Source organism: Hordeum vulgare, chromosome 7H, assembly GCF_904849725.1.
Source record: "Hordeum vulgare subsp. vulgare chromosome 7H, MorexV3_pseudomolecules_assembly, whole genome shotgun sequence".
NCBI classification, from domain to species: Eukaryota; Viridiplantae; Streptophyta; class Magnoliopsida; order Poales; family Poaceae; genus Hordeum; species Hordeum vulgare.
Genome location: NC_058524.1, coordinates 430,025,282 through 430,040,251, shown reverse-complemented (window position 1 = coordinate 430,040,251; position 14,970 = coordinate 430,025,282). Strand labels below are relative to the sequence as shown.

At 45.3% G+C, this 14,970-nt stretch overlaps 1 pseudogene; it reads left to right on the top strand.

Moving 5' to 3' along the window:
- Window positions 1-11,005: 11,005 nt before the first annotated feature.
- LOC123409029 overlaps window positions 11,006-14,970 on the top strand; it is a 44,590-nt pseudogene continuing 40,625 nt past the window's right edge.

Below are 14,970 nucleotides of genomic sequence, written 5' to 3'. Positions count from 1 at the left end.
GACTGAGAAGAAGCTCTTTGGTATTCATCACCCGAGGAGCAACAAGACTTCGAGGATGGGTTTCAGTGTCATCCCATGAAGAATAAGCTTCGGGATCTCTGAACTGGCCATCAAGGGGCCGACTGCCTTCATCAATGACGGACTTGCCTTTTCCTTCAACAAGCTCGAAAGTCTTCTTGTTGACCCTTATAGGAGGCATATAACCGACATGGTTGTTGAAATCAGTGTGATAATTGATGCCTGACCTTGTTCTAATGAATCTCATGATCCATGGAGCATATATCTTGTGGTCAAAAGGATACATTGCATTCTCGGCCAAAGTCCTCAAGAAGAAATCATGAATGTTGATGGTAATACCATGTATGATGTTGAAGAGGATATTCTTCATGATGCCTACGACATCTTCTTCATCATCATGGCCCTTGATTGGCGCAAGAACGCTGCAGAGGATTCTGTAAACGGTCCTGGGTTCATATTTGAGCTCATGGATCGGGAAGGTTGTTCTTGGTGGTTGCCCCTTAGCCAAAGGCTTCATGAGGACATCCATCAGCTTGTTAGACAGCACACGTTCATCATAAAGCTTCACGGCCTGCTCTGAGGGAATTGATATTGGTAGTTCACGCAGTAGCTCATTGGCAGGAGCTTTGAAGTGTGTGGTTTGCGTCATCCAGTCTAGCACCCATGTGTTGATGTTTGTTGGATCTCCTGAGATGTGAAGAGTTGCATAAAATTGAAGAATAAGCTCACTATTCCAATCATAGATATCCGAGCACATTGGGAGGAGTCCAGCTTCAAAAAGGACGTTGAGGACTGGAGCAAAGCATGGTATTTCTTCAAGCTCAACGTGAGGAATATGCCTGTGCTGGAAAATCTTGTTTCTTCCACACAACACAGAGGCATAGTAGTTGAGCTGTGTCCTTGTCCAAAACTTCAGATGCCTGATGCGAGGCTTGTCATAGGGATTTTCTCCGATGAAGAACATGCGTTCTTCAAAGAAGGACTCCTTTTGAAACTTTGGCCACTTGGAGAACGGCTGACGTTGCATTGACTGAAGATTTTGCGGCTGGACTTGAGGGGAGACAACTATTGTAGAATCTGGGTTGAGGTCGACAAAGGCATTGTCTGGGTCTCGTGCATTTTCCTCAGCATGGTCCTCAGGGTGAGGAATTTCATCAGCTTGAGCTACAGGATGAGGAACATGCTCTGGTTGAGCTTCAGGCTAAGGAATGTCGTCAACGGCAGCATCCTGTTTTGCTCTGAAGGAGGAATAGGTTCATCCCGAGCCTCAGCTTGAGGGTTTTGCTCAGGAGGAGGAGGAGTTGGGTCAGCCTAATCCTCAGGTTGAGGATTTTGCTCAGGACTGTGACTTTCATCAGACTGAGGATTTTCACTTTGTTCTTCCTCAGCTTGCTTGGTGACGGAGCCAGATTCATCAGCTCGTGCAGCTGATCCTTGTGCAGTTTCTTCATGAGGAATGGAGGGTTGAGGACTGTCATGAATGAGAATTTCCTCATCAGTATGTTCCTCAGATTCAGCATTCTTCATTTCCTCATCTGCCCCTTGCTCCTGGTCTTCGCTTGCGAAGGGAATCGTCTCATATGATGGAGTGCTGTTAAGAGGCACAAGATCCAGAGGAGCATTTTGTTCAAGTGCTTTGAGGCGCTTGGCCTCAGTGAATTTCTTCTGCTGATGAAGCTTTTCTTTTCTTGGCTTCCTTTTCAGCAGCCCTGGTCTTTTTCACGTCTGATGCAGACGGAATCATTTTCTTCACCTTTGAAGCTTTTGGTGAAGGTGTTTTTTCAGCAGAGACATTTTCATCAGCTGGCTTTGAAGCACCAGATGGAGCAGAGTCATGAGCTGGCTTTGAAGCATCAACTGGAGCAGGGTCGGTCTCACCAGCTGTAGCAAAGTCATCAGCTGGATTTTCCTTGGTGATTTCCTCAATCGCCGGTTCATCCGCACGGCTTCCTTGAGGGATTTCCTCAGCATGAGCAGTTTCATCAGCTGGTTCTTCAATCAGAGGCTGAGGAGTTGGTACTGGAGGGGCAACCTTCTTGTTGTAGTTGTCAACAGCTTTAGTGGCAAATTTGATGAAATTTCTTTTGAGACTTTGATGGTCAGAGAGCTTACAGTACTTATCTATCAAAGTCTTCCATTCAGCATGTGTTGACACAAGTGCATTAGGCGTCAGGTTGAGGAGATTCTGCCTAAGGAATTTCTCCTTTTTGAGCTTGGCAACCTTGGCCTGTTTGGCTTGCTTCTCCTTCCACTTGGTCTCGTTGATGAATGTGGCCACCATGTGGCTGATGCCTGGGGGAAGCTTCAAATCATCAAGTGGAGTGTTGGGGTCCTCATACCAGATGTTGATGTAGTCGAGGAGGACTTTTGGGTCCATGGCTAGAGGAATGCAGCTGCCAGAAGCTTGAGATACCCTCTCTTGCTTGTTTTTGATGATGGCTTGCAGAGTGTCATCATCAAATTCATCACTACCTTCTGATGCAGAAGGGACCTTGATGATTTTGCTTGGGCTTGGTATTGTTCCTCTCCCAGCAGTCACTTTAGTCTTCAGAGGAGTTGGTGAAGACTTTGTCTCTGAGCTTGTTGCAGATGGGACTGAGGAGCTGGAGACAGCGGGCAGTTGCTTCACTATCGGCTTCTGTTCACGCTTTGAAGCCTTCGGAGCTGAGGGTTTTGGTGATGAAGGTTTTGGTGTTGATGCTGGAGCAGTTTTTCTCTTGAGGCTTTGAAGCCTTTGTGTGACAACCTAGATGCATCTCCCCTCCCCTTTTGTATCTTTCTTGTATGGCAACCTTGGCATGTTGATGTTTTGTGGGGTGAGCCTAACATAGTGTCATCATTTCATGTGCATCATGCCTTCTTGCATTGCATTTTTTTTCTTTTTGTTGTGGTTGTGTTGATGTGGGTGTCCTTGTTGCGATGTGCAAGTGTTGTGTGGATGTGCTTTGTGTTTGTTTAGGTGTGGGGGACAACAAGTGCTTGTAGATATCCACAAGTTGCTCCATAGGGAAAAACCTTCTCTCTCTCTCTCTCTTAATTTGTGGCAGGTTTAAAAGGCTTTGTTTCTCCCCTTTAAAAAAATGTTCATCTTTCCCTAAAAAAATCCTTTTCATTTTGTGGAGGCAACCCCTCTGGTTTCTACTTTCTTTTCCTTTTTATATTATTTAAAAATCAGAGCCCATTTAAATTAGATGAATATAATTTTGGACTTCTAAAAATGTTCCACTTATTTTTATAAGCAGTGGCAACATTTTAAAAGCCAGTTATATTTTTGTTTCCACCAAAAATATTTTCCTTTAGCCCCTGTGATTTGATTTTCGCTGTAATGTTTTATTGGGAAGGCCTTCTCAGGGAGATAGGGAGCACCAGTCCCAGGTGAGTGCAATCGGCCCAGGCCTGGCTGGCAGCAGCTTCTTCCTCCTCGATCACGTCAGCACGTAAGAACCCCCTGACCACCATAGATCGTTTCTTCCCTCGATTAGACGGCCCCGAGCGGGTGGTGCGAGATACTTAGCACCCCCGGACCCTCTGTAACCCTAACCCTCGCCGTTTTCCCCTCCTCCTCTCCCTCCTAGCGCCGTCGGGGCGAGTTCCCGAGCTCCACCGCACCATGGCCGGCTAGGGGAAGTGCCCGATGCGTGGTAGCCCGACACCCTCTCCTTCCCCCTCCTGGACCAGAAGCTTGCGGGCGCCCATGGGGTTCCGTTCCCGCGAGCAGCAAGCGCCAAGGACGATGGCCCTGACCTTCTCGGCGGATGGTCTTCTTCCTCTCCGGCGAGTTCTGTGCAGCAGGTCGTCGTCGCGCCGACGTGTCTCTCCTCCCGCGAGCCCCTCTCTCTGCACCCTTGGTGAGCGCAGCTCTGCCCTCCTCCGTTTCCCTCGCTGCAGCAGGTCGTCGTTGTTGCGCGTGGTCGCCGCCCTGCCGGAGTTGCACCGGCAGGATGCGCTAATTGTCGCCGCTCTATGTGCATGTGTCCTTATAGGCTTAGATTCAGCGCCTGCTGCGTAGTGCCGCGAGGGGCGTAGCGCGTAGCGTGGATGTGCGCCGTTTGTGCGCATGCAGGTGTGTGGCTCTGGCGAGCGTTGTCGTCGCTGGCGTCTCCCTGCTCCAGCGACGCCCCATGTTTTCTTTTAGTTTTGTTTTGCTTCCTTCTTAGGCAAAAACCCCCACGGTAGCGCAGTGGCATCGAGCTTATTTTCCTTCGCAACGTCTTGGGTTCGAGTCCCCATGTCGCCCCGTTTTGCTGTTTTGTATTTCCTGTTGTGGCTCAGTAGTTAGGCATGGTATGTCTGCATATCTTGCCATACTAGTTCAGCTGCATGTGGCTAGCCCACTGGTGGTGACCGTGCACTCCACCAGGGAGATGGTGGGTTCGACTCCCACCTCTCTCATATTTTCCTTTTATGTGATGTGGGCTGTGTGTGCCACTGACACGTGGTCCCAGGGCCCACCTGTCATGCACTAGTGGTCCTGATGACTATGACCAGTAGGCCCCGTGTCAGTTTACATTTTAGTGGTGATATATTTGTGACTTGTGTGATATCTCCTTATTTGGAAAAATACCAGAAATGGAATGGCCTGATCTAGTATATCCAAAATTGGGCAGGCTCAGGAACAGTTCCTGTTCTTGAGTATGTTGTAGTTTGATCCTGTGTTATTTTTCTTTTACTGTTTGTGGTGTTTTTCTGCATGTAACTTGGGCAGTATGATATATGTATTTGGGGTAGCAGAACCCAAGGAATCCAATGGTTGCATTGGATTCCAGTTTTGAACAGTTCTGTAGAAGTGTCACTTGGTGATGTGGTGGCACTTGGTTACCATTGTACGCTGGTGAAAGTGCATAGTTGGGATCGAGCATCCATGCATCATATTGGGTAGTGCATCCTGTTGTGCATGTGTTCTGGTGAATATCATGTGTTGATTCGTGTTTCCATTTGCTTCGTCTCGTTAGAGTTCCGCAAGCGTGTCGGAAATGTGAGGATCCGTTCGACTACGTTGGTTCATCTGCTTCACGGAGGCATTCTTCTTCCAAGCGGGATCTCAGGCAAGATGACCATTTCCCCAGATACCACTACTATCATTGCCATGCTAGTTTTACCGTTTCTACCGATTATGTCTCGTTGCCTACCACATGTTAACTATCAGCCTCTCAATCATGCGATGATAACCTTCAACCTGTTCGACCTAGCAAACCACTGATTGTCTATGTTACCACTTGCTTAACCATATTGTTAGTGTTGCTAGTTGCAGGTGTAGTTTCTTCCATGTGAAAACATGGGTTCCTTGTTATATCACCATATTAAATGCTATTTAATTTAATGCACCTATATACTTGGTAAAAGGTGGAAGGCTCGGCCTTTCTAGCCTGGTGTTTCGTTCCACCATTGCCCCCTTAGTTTCGGCTACCGGTGTTATGTTCCATATACGAGCGCTCCTAACACGTTCGGGGTTGTTATGGGGACCCCCTAGATAATTCGTTTTAGATTAAAGCTGGTCTAGCAAGGCCCAACATTGGTACTACATTTGCCCAACATAATAACTTTGATAATACTGAAAGCATACGGCGTCATGAACCCGAGGAGTAATTTCACATAATACAGGTGGGCCAGTGCTGTTGGTGCTGGTCCAAAACTAGAGCCGTTTGCGGGGCCAACCCAGGGCAACTCGGGAGATTTCTATCAGGCCACCGTACGCTATGCTTATCCGTCGTGTCCTGAGAATGAGATACGGGGCTCCTATCGGGATCGTCGACACGCCGGGCGGCTTTGCTGGATTAGTTTTACCTTTGACGAAATATCTTGTTTATCAGGATTCCGGTGATGCTTTGGGTAATCTCAGAGTTGAGGTTTTCCACTAGGGAATCCGACGAGATCAGGAGCTTCGTGATTGAGGATTTCTATGCGGCTTGTGGTAATTTGTGATGGACTAGTTGGAGCACCCCTGCAGGGTTAAATCTTTTCGGAAAGCCGTGCCCGCGGATATGTGGCAACTTGGAAACTTTGTTTAACACGGGTTCTAGATAACTTGAAGTTAACTTAATTAAAACTTGCCAACTTTGTGCGTAACCGTGACTGTCTCTTTCGTGAGTTCCTTCTCCGATCGAGGACACGGTGGGGTTATGACTGACGTAGGTAGGTTTTGAGGATCATTCATTTGATCATCAGTAGTTCACGTCCGCTATGCGTAGATCTTCCCCCTCTTATTTCTGGTACTCGTAAGTTTAGACACCAAATGTATGCTTAGCCGCTGTTGCAACCTCACCACTTAACCATGCCTCACCCATTAAGCTTTGCTAGTCTTGATACCTTTGGAAATGAGATTGCTGAGTCCCCTGTGGCTCACAGATTACTACAACACCAGTTGCAGGTACACGTAAAGGTTACTTGACACGAGCGCGTTGATTGTTCATTTGGAGTGGCTTCTTCTTCTTCTTATTCTTCATCGATCTAGGATGGGTTCCAGGCCAGCAACCTGGGATAGCAAGGATGGACGTCGTTCTTCTTTTGTCGTTTGTTTTCATCCGTAGTCGGACCCTGCTCTTACTCTTGATGATTATGTAATGTACTGATGTGACTCTGATGTAGCTTGTGGCGATTGTAAGCCAATTATATATATATATATATATATATCTTCTTTTCAGTACATGTACTTGTAACGATATCCATTCTTGTGAGACAACGAGATATGCTTCAATCCCTGACGAGGCCTTCGTGCCAAATTGAGGATAGGGTCGCATCTTGGGCATGTCAAGTTGGTATCAGAGAAGTACCGACCTAGGAGCCCCCTTGATTGATCGAACTTGGACGAGTCGAGTCTAGTGAAAAACTGCTTTGAGTCTAGTTATATATCAGAGAGTAGGATTCTTTTTTCTCCTCTTCTATGCTCTGGTGAGGAATCTTGACGTAATAATTTATTCTACTCCTCTTCTCACTCGAATTTTTTTTAGGATCACGCGGATATTCTTGGGATCTATATGATGCCGATGTGACGGAGTTCTGTCTTGGTGCCTCCTATCTGCTTTGAGTTTCAGGGGAGTTGAGCTCCAGGGGATTCTTGAGCACATCGTTATCATTTAGATTTCTTAGTATCTCAGAACGAAGGATGTTCGTAATTGCTTCAATACTAGTAGTGGCGAGATAACCCCGATGTCCCCAGTACTGGTGCAGATTGTTCGGGAGTACTGCCACACTTTGTATCGTTGTGATCACGAGGGTCTCTTGTAGATGAAGGTCCGAGATTCTGGTCATGTGTTGACGGATGTGATACAGGTGACGGGTTAGTATAGGAGTTGTGTGATTATTACTCCTTGTATACGTGTACCAGATTGCATGACCAAATATTTCGGGAATTCATAGGTGGGAATTCAAGTAGTTTCTTATAGGACAATCTCCAACAAATGCATGATGTTAGATTGGGGTTCGACATCTAGTGGATTCCTGTCCACGAAAATATCGGACGAAATCTTTCTCATGAGTTTGTTCTGGCTAATTGCAAGTCGCATCCTTTGTTTGGTTGGAGTTTGGTAATTTGTGTTGCTTCGATGTCAAGTGGTGATTTCAGATCTTTTCTAAGAGGTGTTCTCATATTTTTATGAGAGTATTAATTCTTTTGCTCTATCAATTGTCTTATCAATTCTTTTCAACCGGAGTCATCGTATCAATTCCATTCAACCGGTGTGTTTCTCTTCAAGTGGATTCAATCCTCTCCAATTTTTGCAAGATCATTCTCTCATTTTATTCCAGAGTTCATCTCATTTGTCCCAAGTTGTCTTTGTTTTCCCCGCCCTCCCACCCTTTTTCTTCGGTGATTCAATTTTTCATCCAAGAGTTTCTTTTCTTTGTGCTTCTGCTGTCTGTTCTTTTCTCTCTTGTCCAGCGATTCATTGTGAAGATTCTCAGAAGATTCATGTAATATTTATTCATTCTTGTCATCTTTTCCGGTGAATTCAGTTCAAGCTATCCGTATTCACTATATCCTATTCATCCCTGTAAATCTTTCCTATGTTGGGAATTCTTATGAGCCTATCTTGTTATTAATTCCTCTCTCTTTCTATCCGGAGTGTTAAAGATATTTCAGAAGTCTTTCTTTCCAATCTTTTCAATTATTTCGAGGTGCTAACCTCATCTAGTTCTCTTCATACCGGTGCAATATCTCTCTTCTAAGCAATCTTTTCAACGGTGGTTTCTTTGAGTGGGCCCATAACCCACAAGTTCTTTCCCAGGATCTTAGTGCAGCTCTTGTATTTTGTTTTCCCGGAGATCTCTAATTTTTTCACCTGTGACGTAAGTATGAATTTCATCAGTCTTATTCCTTCTTCAAGATCGTTGCAAATTTATTTTCGTCATTGGATCAACTTTTCCTTGTCCTTATTCCGGAGTGTCTCAGTTATTGTTGGTGGTGTTCTCCTCATCATTTTCAGTTTGGAAGACCGAAGGAGTATTTCTCTCGATCTTGGTTCATTCTCTTGGAGATTCATCATTTCATCTTTGTGCCATTATCTTAATTGTTGTCAATCACGAGTAATTCCTTCCGTGCTATCCGATGCTTTTCTGAATTGTTTTCATTCTCGATCCTCCAAAGGCCATCATTCCAGAAGAATCTTCATTCTCAGCTTTCTGCTTTCATCCTTAACTCTTCTCCATTGTTGTCTCTTCGTTCGTCTCTCGTTTATTCCGGCGCCTTATTCAAGTTTTCTTTCAGGTGGATCATGATCTCTTCATTCTCATGTATCTCCATTAATTCTTGGTTTTCCGATTCAATGTGAATTCTTACCGGTCCTTCTTTGAATTATACTTCAAGTGGTGCTTACCTATCTCTCTCTTCAAGTTTCTTTCAAGAATAATTAGTTGTATGCTAAATTCATTGCTTGTCATCAATTTAACTTGGTGAAGGATAAGCATAACATAATTCTTATTCTTGTTCATAGTAATCTCAATTCTTCTTCCGGAGTGGCTCATGATATCAATTCCTTTTTCTCAACTGTTATTATCTTTTCTTTTCCGGAGTTCCAAGTTTTCTCAAGAATCTCTTTGTGAGGATTCATCTAAATCTTGGCAAGGTCATAATCTTATTCTTTTCTACCTTCATATCCTTGCATCATTCATTTGTATACGGAGGTCCTTCTTGGTGGTTCTTCAAGGTTTCAATTCTTTCTCAAGTGTTCTTCAAGATTCTTGTTGGAGAACCTCAAGTATCCGTTCTCTTGCATTCCCAAGTGCATTTGTTCTTCCTTTATCCTTTGAGGTGGTATTATAGAATTCTTGTTAGTGTAGGAGCCTCGAAGAGATTTCCTTTCAAGAATGAGATAATTAAATCCACCAATTCTATGATCATGAGATATTTGCAACCCATGATTTCTCCATTGAGCTATCTTGGTTTGGACTTCACCTAAAGCTTTTCCTATGGATTATGCTATCATGGTGCTTGTCATTGATCCCAGTTCTCAATGCACCCTCGGTGTAAGAAGTGTTGATATCTTTGCTTTCATCTATCCTTGTTTCTTTTAGTGGTTGGTTGTCACCTCATATTTGTTGAGATGATTTTCATAAACCCACTACTATCTTGCTCTTCGTTGTTGGTTTTCCAACTACTACGTTAATCTCCGTCCGGAGGCTCTTCAATTCTATTGTGATGATAGTTGGCATTCTTTCTTCATTCTCTTCTTCCGCTTGAGCTAGTTCATATTCTCTTGTTCCGGAGGCATTGTGATGTTGCTCTTTTGGGTCTAGCATCTTGTCCTGTCAAGATCATGGTGTTCACTTGCTCTATTTACTTGTTTGTTATGAATATTATCTAATTCTCCTATCTTTTCGAATGTTTTGTCCCATTTTCCTACCGAAGTGCTGCCGAAATTTTCCGTGAATTCTTGCTTCTTTCTCATGTCAGTTCTCATCTCTTTCCAACCTTCAAGGATTGTTGGTGTCACTCGTTTGTCAAAGAAGTGACTAAGTTTTACCTCTTGTTATTTCTCATCCCCTTCCCCTTTCATTCTTGGATCTCGGGGCGAGATCCTCTTGTAGTGTTGGAGTGTTGTGACAGCCCAGATGCATCTCCCCTCCCCTTTTGTATCTTTCTTGTATGGAAACCTTGGCATGTTGATGTTTTGTGGGGTGAGCCTAACATAGTGTCATCATTTCATGTACATCATGCCTTCTTACATTGCATTTTTTCTTTTTGTTGTGGTTGTGTTGATGTGGGTGTCCTTGTTGTGATGTGCAAGTGTTGTGTGGATGTGCTTTGTGCTTGTTTAGATGTGGGGGACAACAAGTGCTTGTAAATACCCACAAGTTGCTCCATAGGGCAAAACCTTCTCTCTCTCTCTCTCTTAATTTGTGGCAGGTTTAAAAGGCTTTGTTTCTCCCCTTTAAAAAAATGTTCATCTTTCCCTAAAAAAATCATTTTCATTTTGTGGAGGCAACCCCTCTGGTTTCTACTTTATTTTCCTTTTTATATTATTTAAAAATCAGAGCCCATTTAAATTAGATGAATATAATTTTGGACTTCTAAAAATGTTCCACTTATTTTTATAAGCAGTGGCAACATTTTAAAAGCCCAGTTATATTTTTGTTTCCACCAAAACTATTTTCCTTTAGCCCCTATGATTTGATTTTCGCTGTAATGTTTTATTGGGAAGGCCTTCTTAGTGAGAGAGGGAGGACCAGGCCCAGGTGAGTGCAATCAGCCCAGGCCTGGCTGGCGGCAGCTTCTTCCTCCTCGATCACGTCAGCACGTACGAACCCCCTGACCACCATAGATCGTTTCTTCCCTAGATCAGATGGCCCCGAGCAGGTGGTGCGAGATACTTAGCACCCCCGGACCCTCTGTAACCCTAACCCTCGCCGTTTTCCCCTCCTCCTCTCCCTCCTAGCGCCGTCGGGGCGAGTTCCCGAGCTCCACCGCACCATGGCCGGATAGGGGAAGTGCCCGATGCGTGGTAGCCCGACACCCTCTCCTTCCCCCTCCTGGACCAGAAGCTTGCGGGCGCCCATGGGGTTCCGTTCCCGCGAGCAGCAAACGCCAAGGACGACGGCCCCAACCTTCTCGGTGGATGGTGCTTCTTCTTCCTCTCTGGCGAGTTCTCTGCAGCAGGTCGTCGTCGCGCCGACGTGTATCTCCTCCCGGGAGCCCCTCTCTATGCACCCTGGGTGAGCGCAGCTCTGCCCCCCCCCTCCGTTTCCCTCGCTGCAGCAGGTCGTCGTTGTTGCGCGTGGTTGCCGCCCTGCCGGAGTTGCACCGGCAGGATGCGCTAATTGTCGCAGCTCTGTGTGCATGTGTCCTTATAGGCTTAGATTCAGCGCCTGCTGCGTAGTGCCGCGAGGGGCGTAGCGCGTAGCGTGGATGTGCGCCGTTTGTGCGCATGCAGGTGCGTGGCTCTGGCAATCGTCGTCGTCGCCGGCGTCTCCCTGCTCCAGCGACGCCCCATGTTTTCTTTTAGTTTTGTTTTGCTTCCTTCTTAGGCAAGAACCCCCACGGTAGCGCAGTGGCATCGAGCTTATTTTCCTTCGCAGCGTCTTGGGTTCGATTCCCCATGTCGCCCCGCTTTGCTGTTTTGTATTTCCTGTTGTGGCTCAGTAGTTAGGCATGGTATGTCTGCATATCTTCCCATAGTAGTTTAGCTGCATGTGGCTAGCCCACTGGTGGTGACCGTGCACTCCACCAGGCAGATGCTGGGTTCGACTCCCACCTCTCTCATATTTTCCTTTTATGTGATGTGGGCTCTGTGTGCCACTGATAGGTGGTCCCAGGGCCCACCTTCCATACACTAGTGGCACTGGTGACTATGACCAGTAGGCCCCGTGTCCGTTTACATTTTAGTGGTGATATATTTGTGACTTGTGTGATATCTCCTTATTTGGAAAAATACCAGAAATGGAATGGCCTGATCTAGTATATCCCAAATTGGGCAGGCTCAGGAACAGTTCATGTTCTTGACTATGTTGTAGTTTGATCCTGTGTTATTTTTCTTTTACTGTTTGTGGTGTTTTTCTGCATGTAACTTGGGCAGTATGATATATGGATTTTGGGTAGCACACCCAAGGAATCCAATGGTTGCACTGGGTTCCAGTTTTGAACAGTTCAGTAGAAGTGTCACTTGGTGATGAGGTGGCACTTGTTTACCTTTGTAGGCTGGTGAAAGTGCATAGTTGCGATCGAGCATCCATACATCATATTGGGTAGTGCATCCTGTTGTGCATGTGTTGTGGTGAATATCGTGTGTTGATTCGTGTTTCCATTTGCTTCGTCTCGTTAGAGTTCCGCAAGCGTGTCGGAAATGTGAGGATCCGTTCGACTACGTTGGTTCGTCTGCTTCACGGAGGCATTCTTCTTCCAAGCGGGATCTCAGACAAGATGACCATTTCCCCAGATACCATCACTATCATTGCCATGCTATTTTTACCGTTTCTACCGATTATGTCTCGTTGCCTACCACATGTTAACTATCAGCCTCTCAATCATGCGATGATAACCTTCAACCTGTTCGACCTAGCAAACCACTGATTGGCTATGTTACCGCTTGCTTAACCATATTGTTAGTGTTGCTAGTTGCAGGTGCAGTTGCTTCCATGTGAAAACATGGGTTCCTTGTTATATCACCATATTAAATGCTATTTAATTTAATGCACCTATATATTTGGTAAAAGGTGGAAGGCTCGGCCTTTCTAGCCTGGTGTTTTGTTCCAACTTTGCCCCTCAGTTTCGGCTACCGGTGTTATGTTCCATATACGAGCGCTCCTAACACGTTCGGGGTTGTTATGGGGACCCCCTTGATAATTCGTTTTAGATTAAAGCTGGTGTGGCAAGGCCCAACATTGGTACTACATTTTCCCAACATAATAACTTTGATAATACTGAAAGCATAGGGCGTCATGAACCCGAGGAGTAATTTCACATAATACAGGGGGGCAGTGCTGTTGGTGCTGGTCCAAAACTAGAGCCGTTTGCGGGGCCAACCCGGGGCAACTCGGGAGATTTCTATCAGGTCACCGTACGCTGTGCTTATCCGTCGTGTCCTGAGAACGAGATAAGCGGCTCCTATCGGGATCGTCGACACGCCGGGCAGCTTTGCTGGATTAGTTTTACCTTTGATGGAATATCTTGTGCATCGGGATTCCGGTGATGCTATGGGTAATCTCAGAGTTGCGGTTTTCCACTAGGGAATCCGTCGAGATCACGAGCTTCGTGATTGAGGATTTCTATGCGGCTTGTGGTAATTTTTGATGGACTAGTTGGAGCACCCCTGCAGGGTTAAATCTTTTCGGAAAGTCGTGCCCGCGGTTATGTGGCAACATGGAAACTTTGTTTAACACGGGTTCTAGATAACTTGAAGTTAACTTAATTAAAACTTGCCAATTGTGTGCATAACCGTGACTGTCTCTTTCATGAGTTCCTTCTCCGATCGAGGACACGGTGGGGTTATGACTGATGTAGGTAGGTGTTCAGGATCATTCATTTGATAATCAGTAGTTCACATCCGCTATGCGTAGATCTTCCCCCTCTTATTTCTGGTACTTGTAAGTTTAGCCACCAAATATATGCTTAGCCGCTGCTGCAACCTCACCACTTAACCATGCCTCACCCATTAAGCTTTGCTAGTCTTGATACCTTTGGAAATGAGATTGCTGAGTCCCCTCTGGCTCACAGATTACTACAACACCAGTTGCAGGTACAGGTAAAGGTTACTTGACGCGAGCGCGTTGATTGTTCATTTGGAGTTGCTTCTTCTTCTTCTTCTTCATCGATCTAGGATGGGTTCCAGGCCGGCAGCCTGGGATAGCAAGGATGGACGTCGTTCTTCTTTTGTCGTTTGTTTTCATCCGTAGTCGGACCCTGCTCTTACTCTTGATCATTATGTAATGTATTGATGTGACTCTGATGTAGCTTGTGGCGAGTGTAAGCCAATTCTATATATATCTCTTCTTTTCAGTACATGTACTTCTAACGATATCCATTCTTGTGAGACAACGAGATACGCTTCTATCCCTGACGAGGCCTTCGTGCCAGATTGAGGATAGGGTCGCATCTTGGGCGTGACACTTTGATTTGGTGGTACAAACTTCAGTTGAGGAATTGTCGTACCAGAAGTCTCAGCTGTAGAGGAAGTAGCGGCAGTTGCAGCAGCAGCAGATTCTTCATTGAACTTCCTCACAGCAGCCTCTGCTTGCTTCTGAAGCTTTCACAAGTGTTAAGACTTTTCCTCAGGATAGTCATCAATTGTCTGAGGCTTGAGGGGTGTGCTTCATGATAATCCTCAAGTGGAGCCCGTTTGCGAGGAGGCTTCAGAGCGAGTTTCTTCGCGTATTTGGGAGTGACGAATTTGTACTCCTTCCACTCCTTAGCCCATCGGCGTTCTATCTTTTGAAGCCTGATATTTCTCTTGGGCATAGATTCATGTTCATCAGGAGTGCAGTAATCCAGGTATACATCCTCAGGGATATCTGCGGCAGTGTTCTGCTCGAGTTTCTTGCCTCCCTTTTGCTTCCTTTCATCCTCCATTTTCTTCAGCTGAGGCTTTTGCTGATGAGATTGAACTCTTGAGGATTCTGATGAGACTTGCAGATTTTCTTCAAGAAACGTTGCAAATGAGTTAATTTGATGAGAACCGAGAGATTCATCAGCTGACATGTTTGTACATGTGACCAGAGTATAGTTGCGAGGAATTTGGAGAGGTCATATGCGTTCTCAGAATTGATGAAATGAATTTTTTTTATAGTTGAGGAATTTGACTAGTGGTTGAGGGATTCGTCTAACAATACTGTTCTTGGGTTCCAGAGTTGTACAGATCCGAAAATTCACACAACTGAGGAATCTCGTGAAAATCTTAGATTCTTAGTGAAGTTCATCAATAGTTTGGTGATAGGCAGTTGTTGGAGCATATATTGAGCATATATCTCCATATGTGGTTTTGGTACTTGATGACAATTCCTATGGACTAATGGTTGCCTTAAGTTACA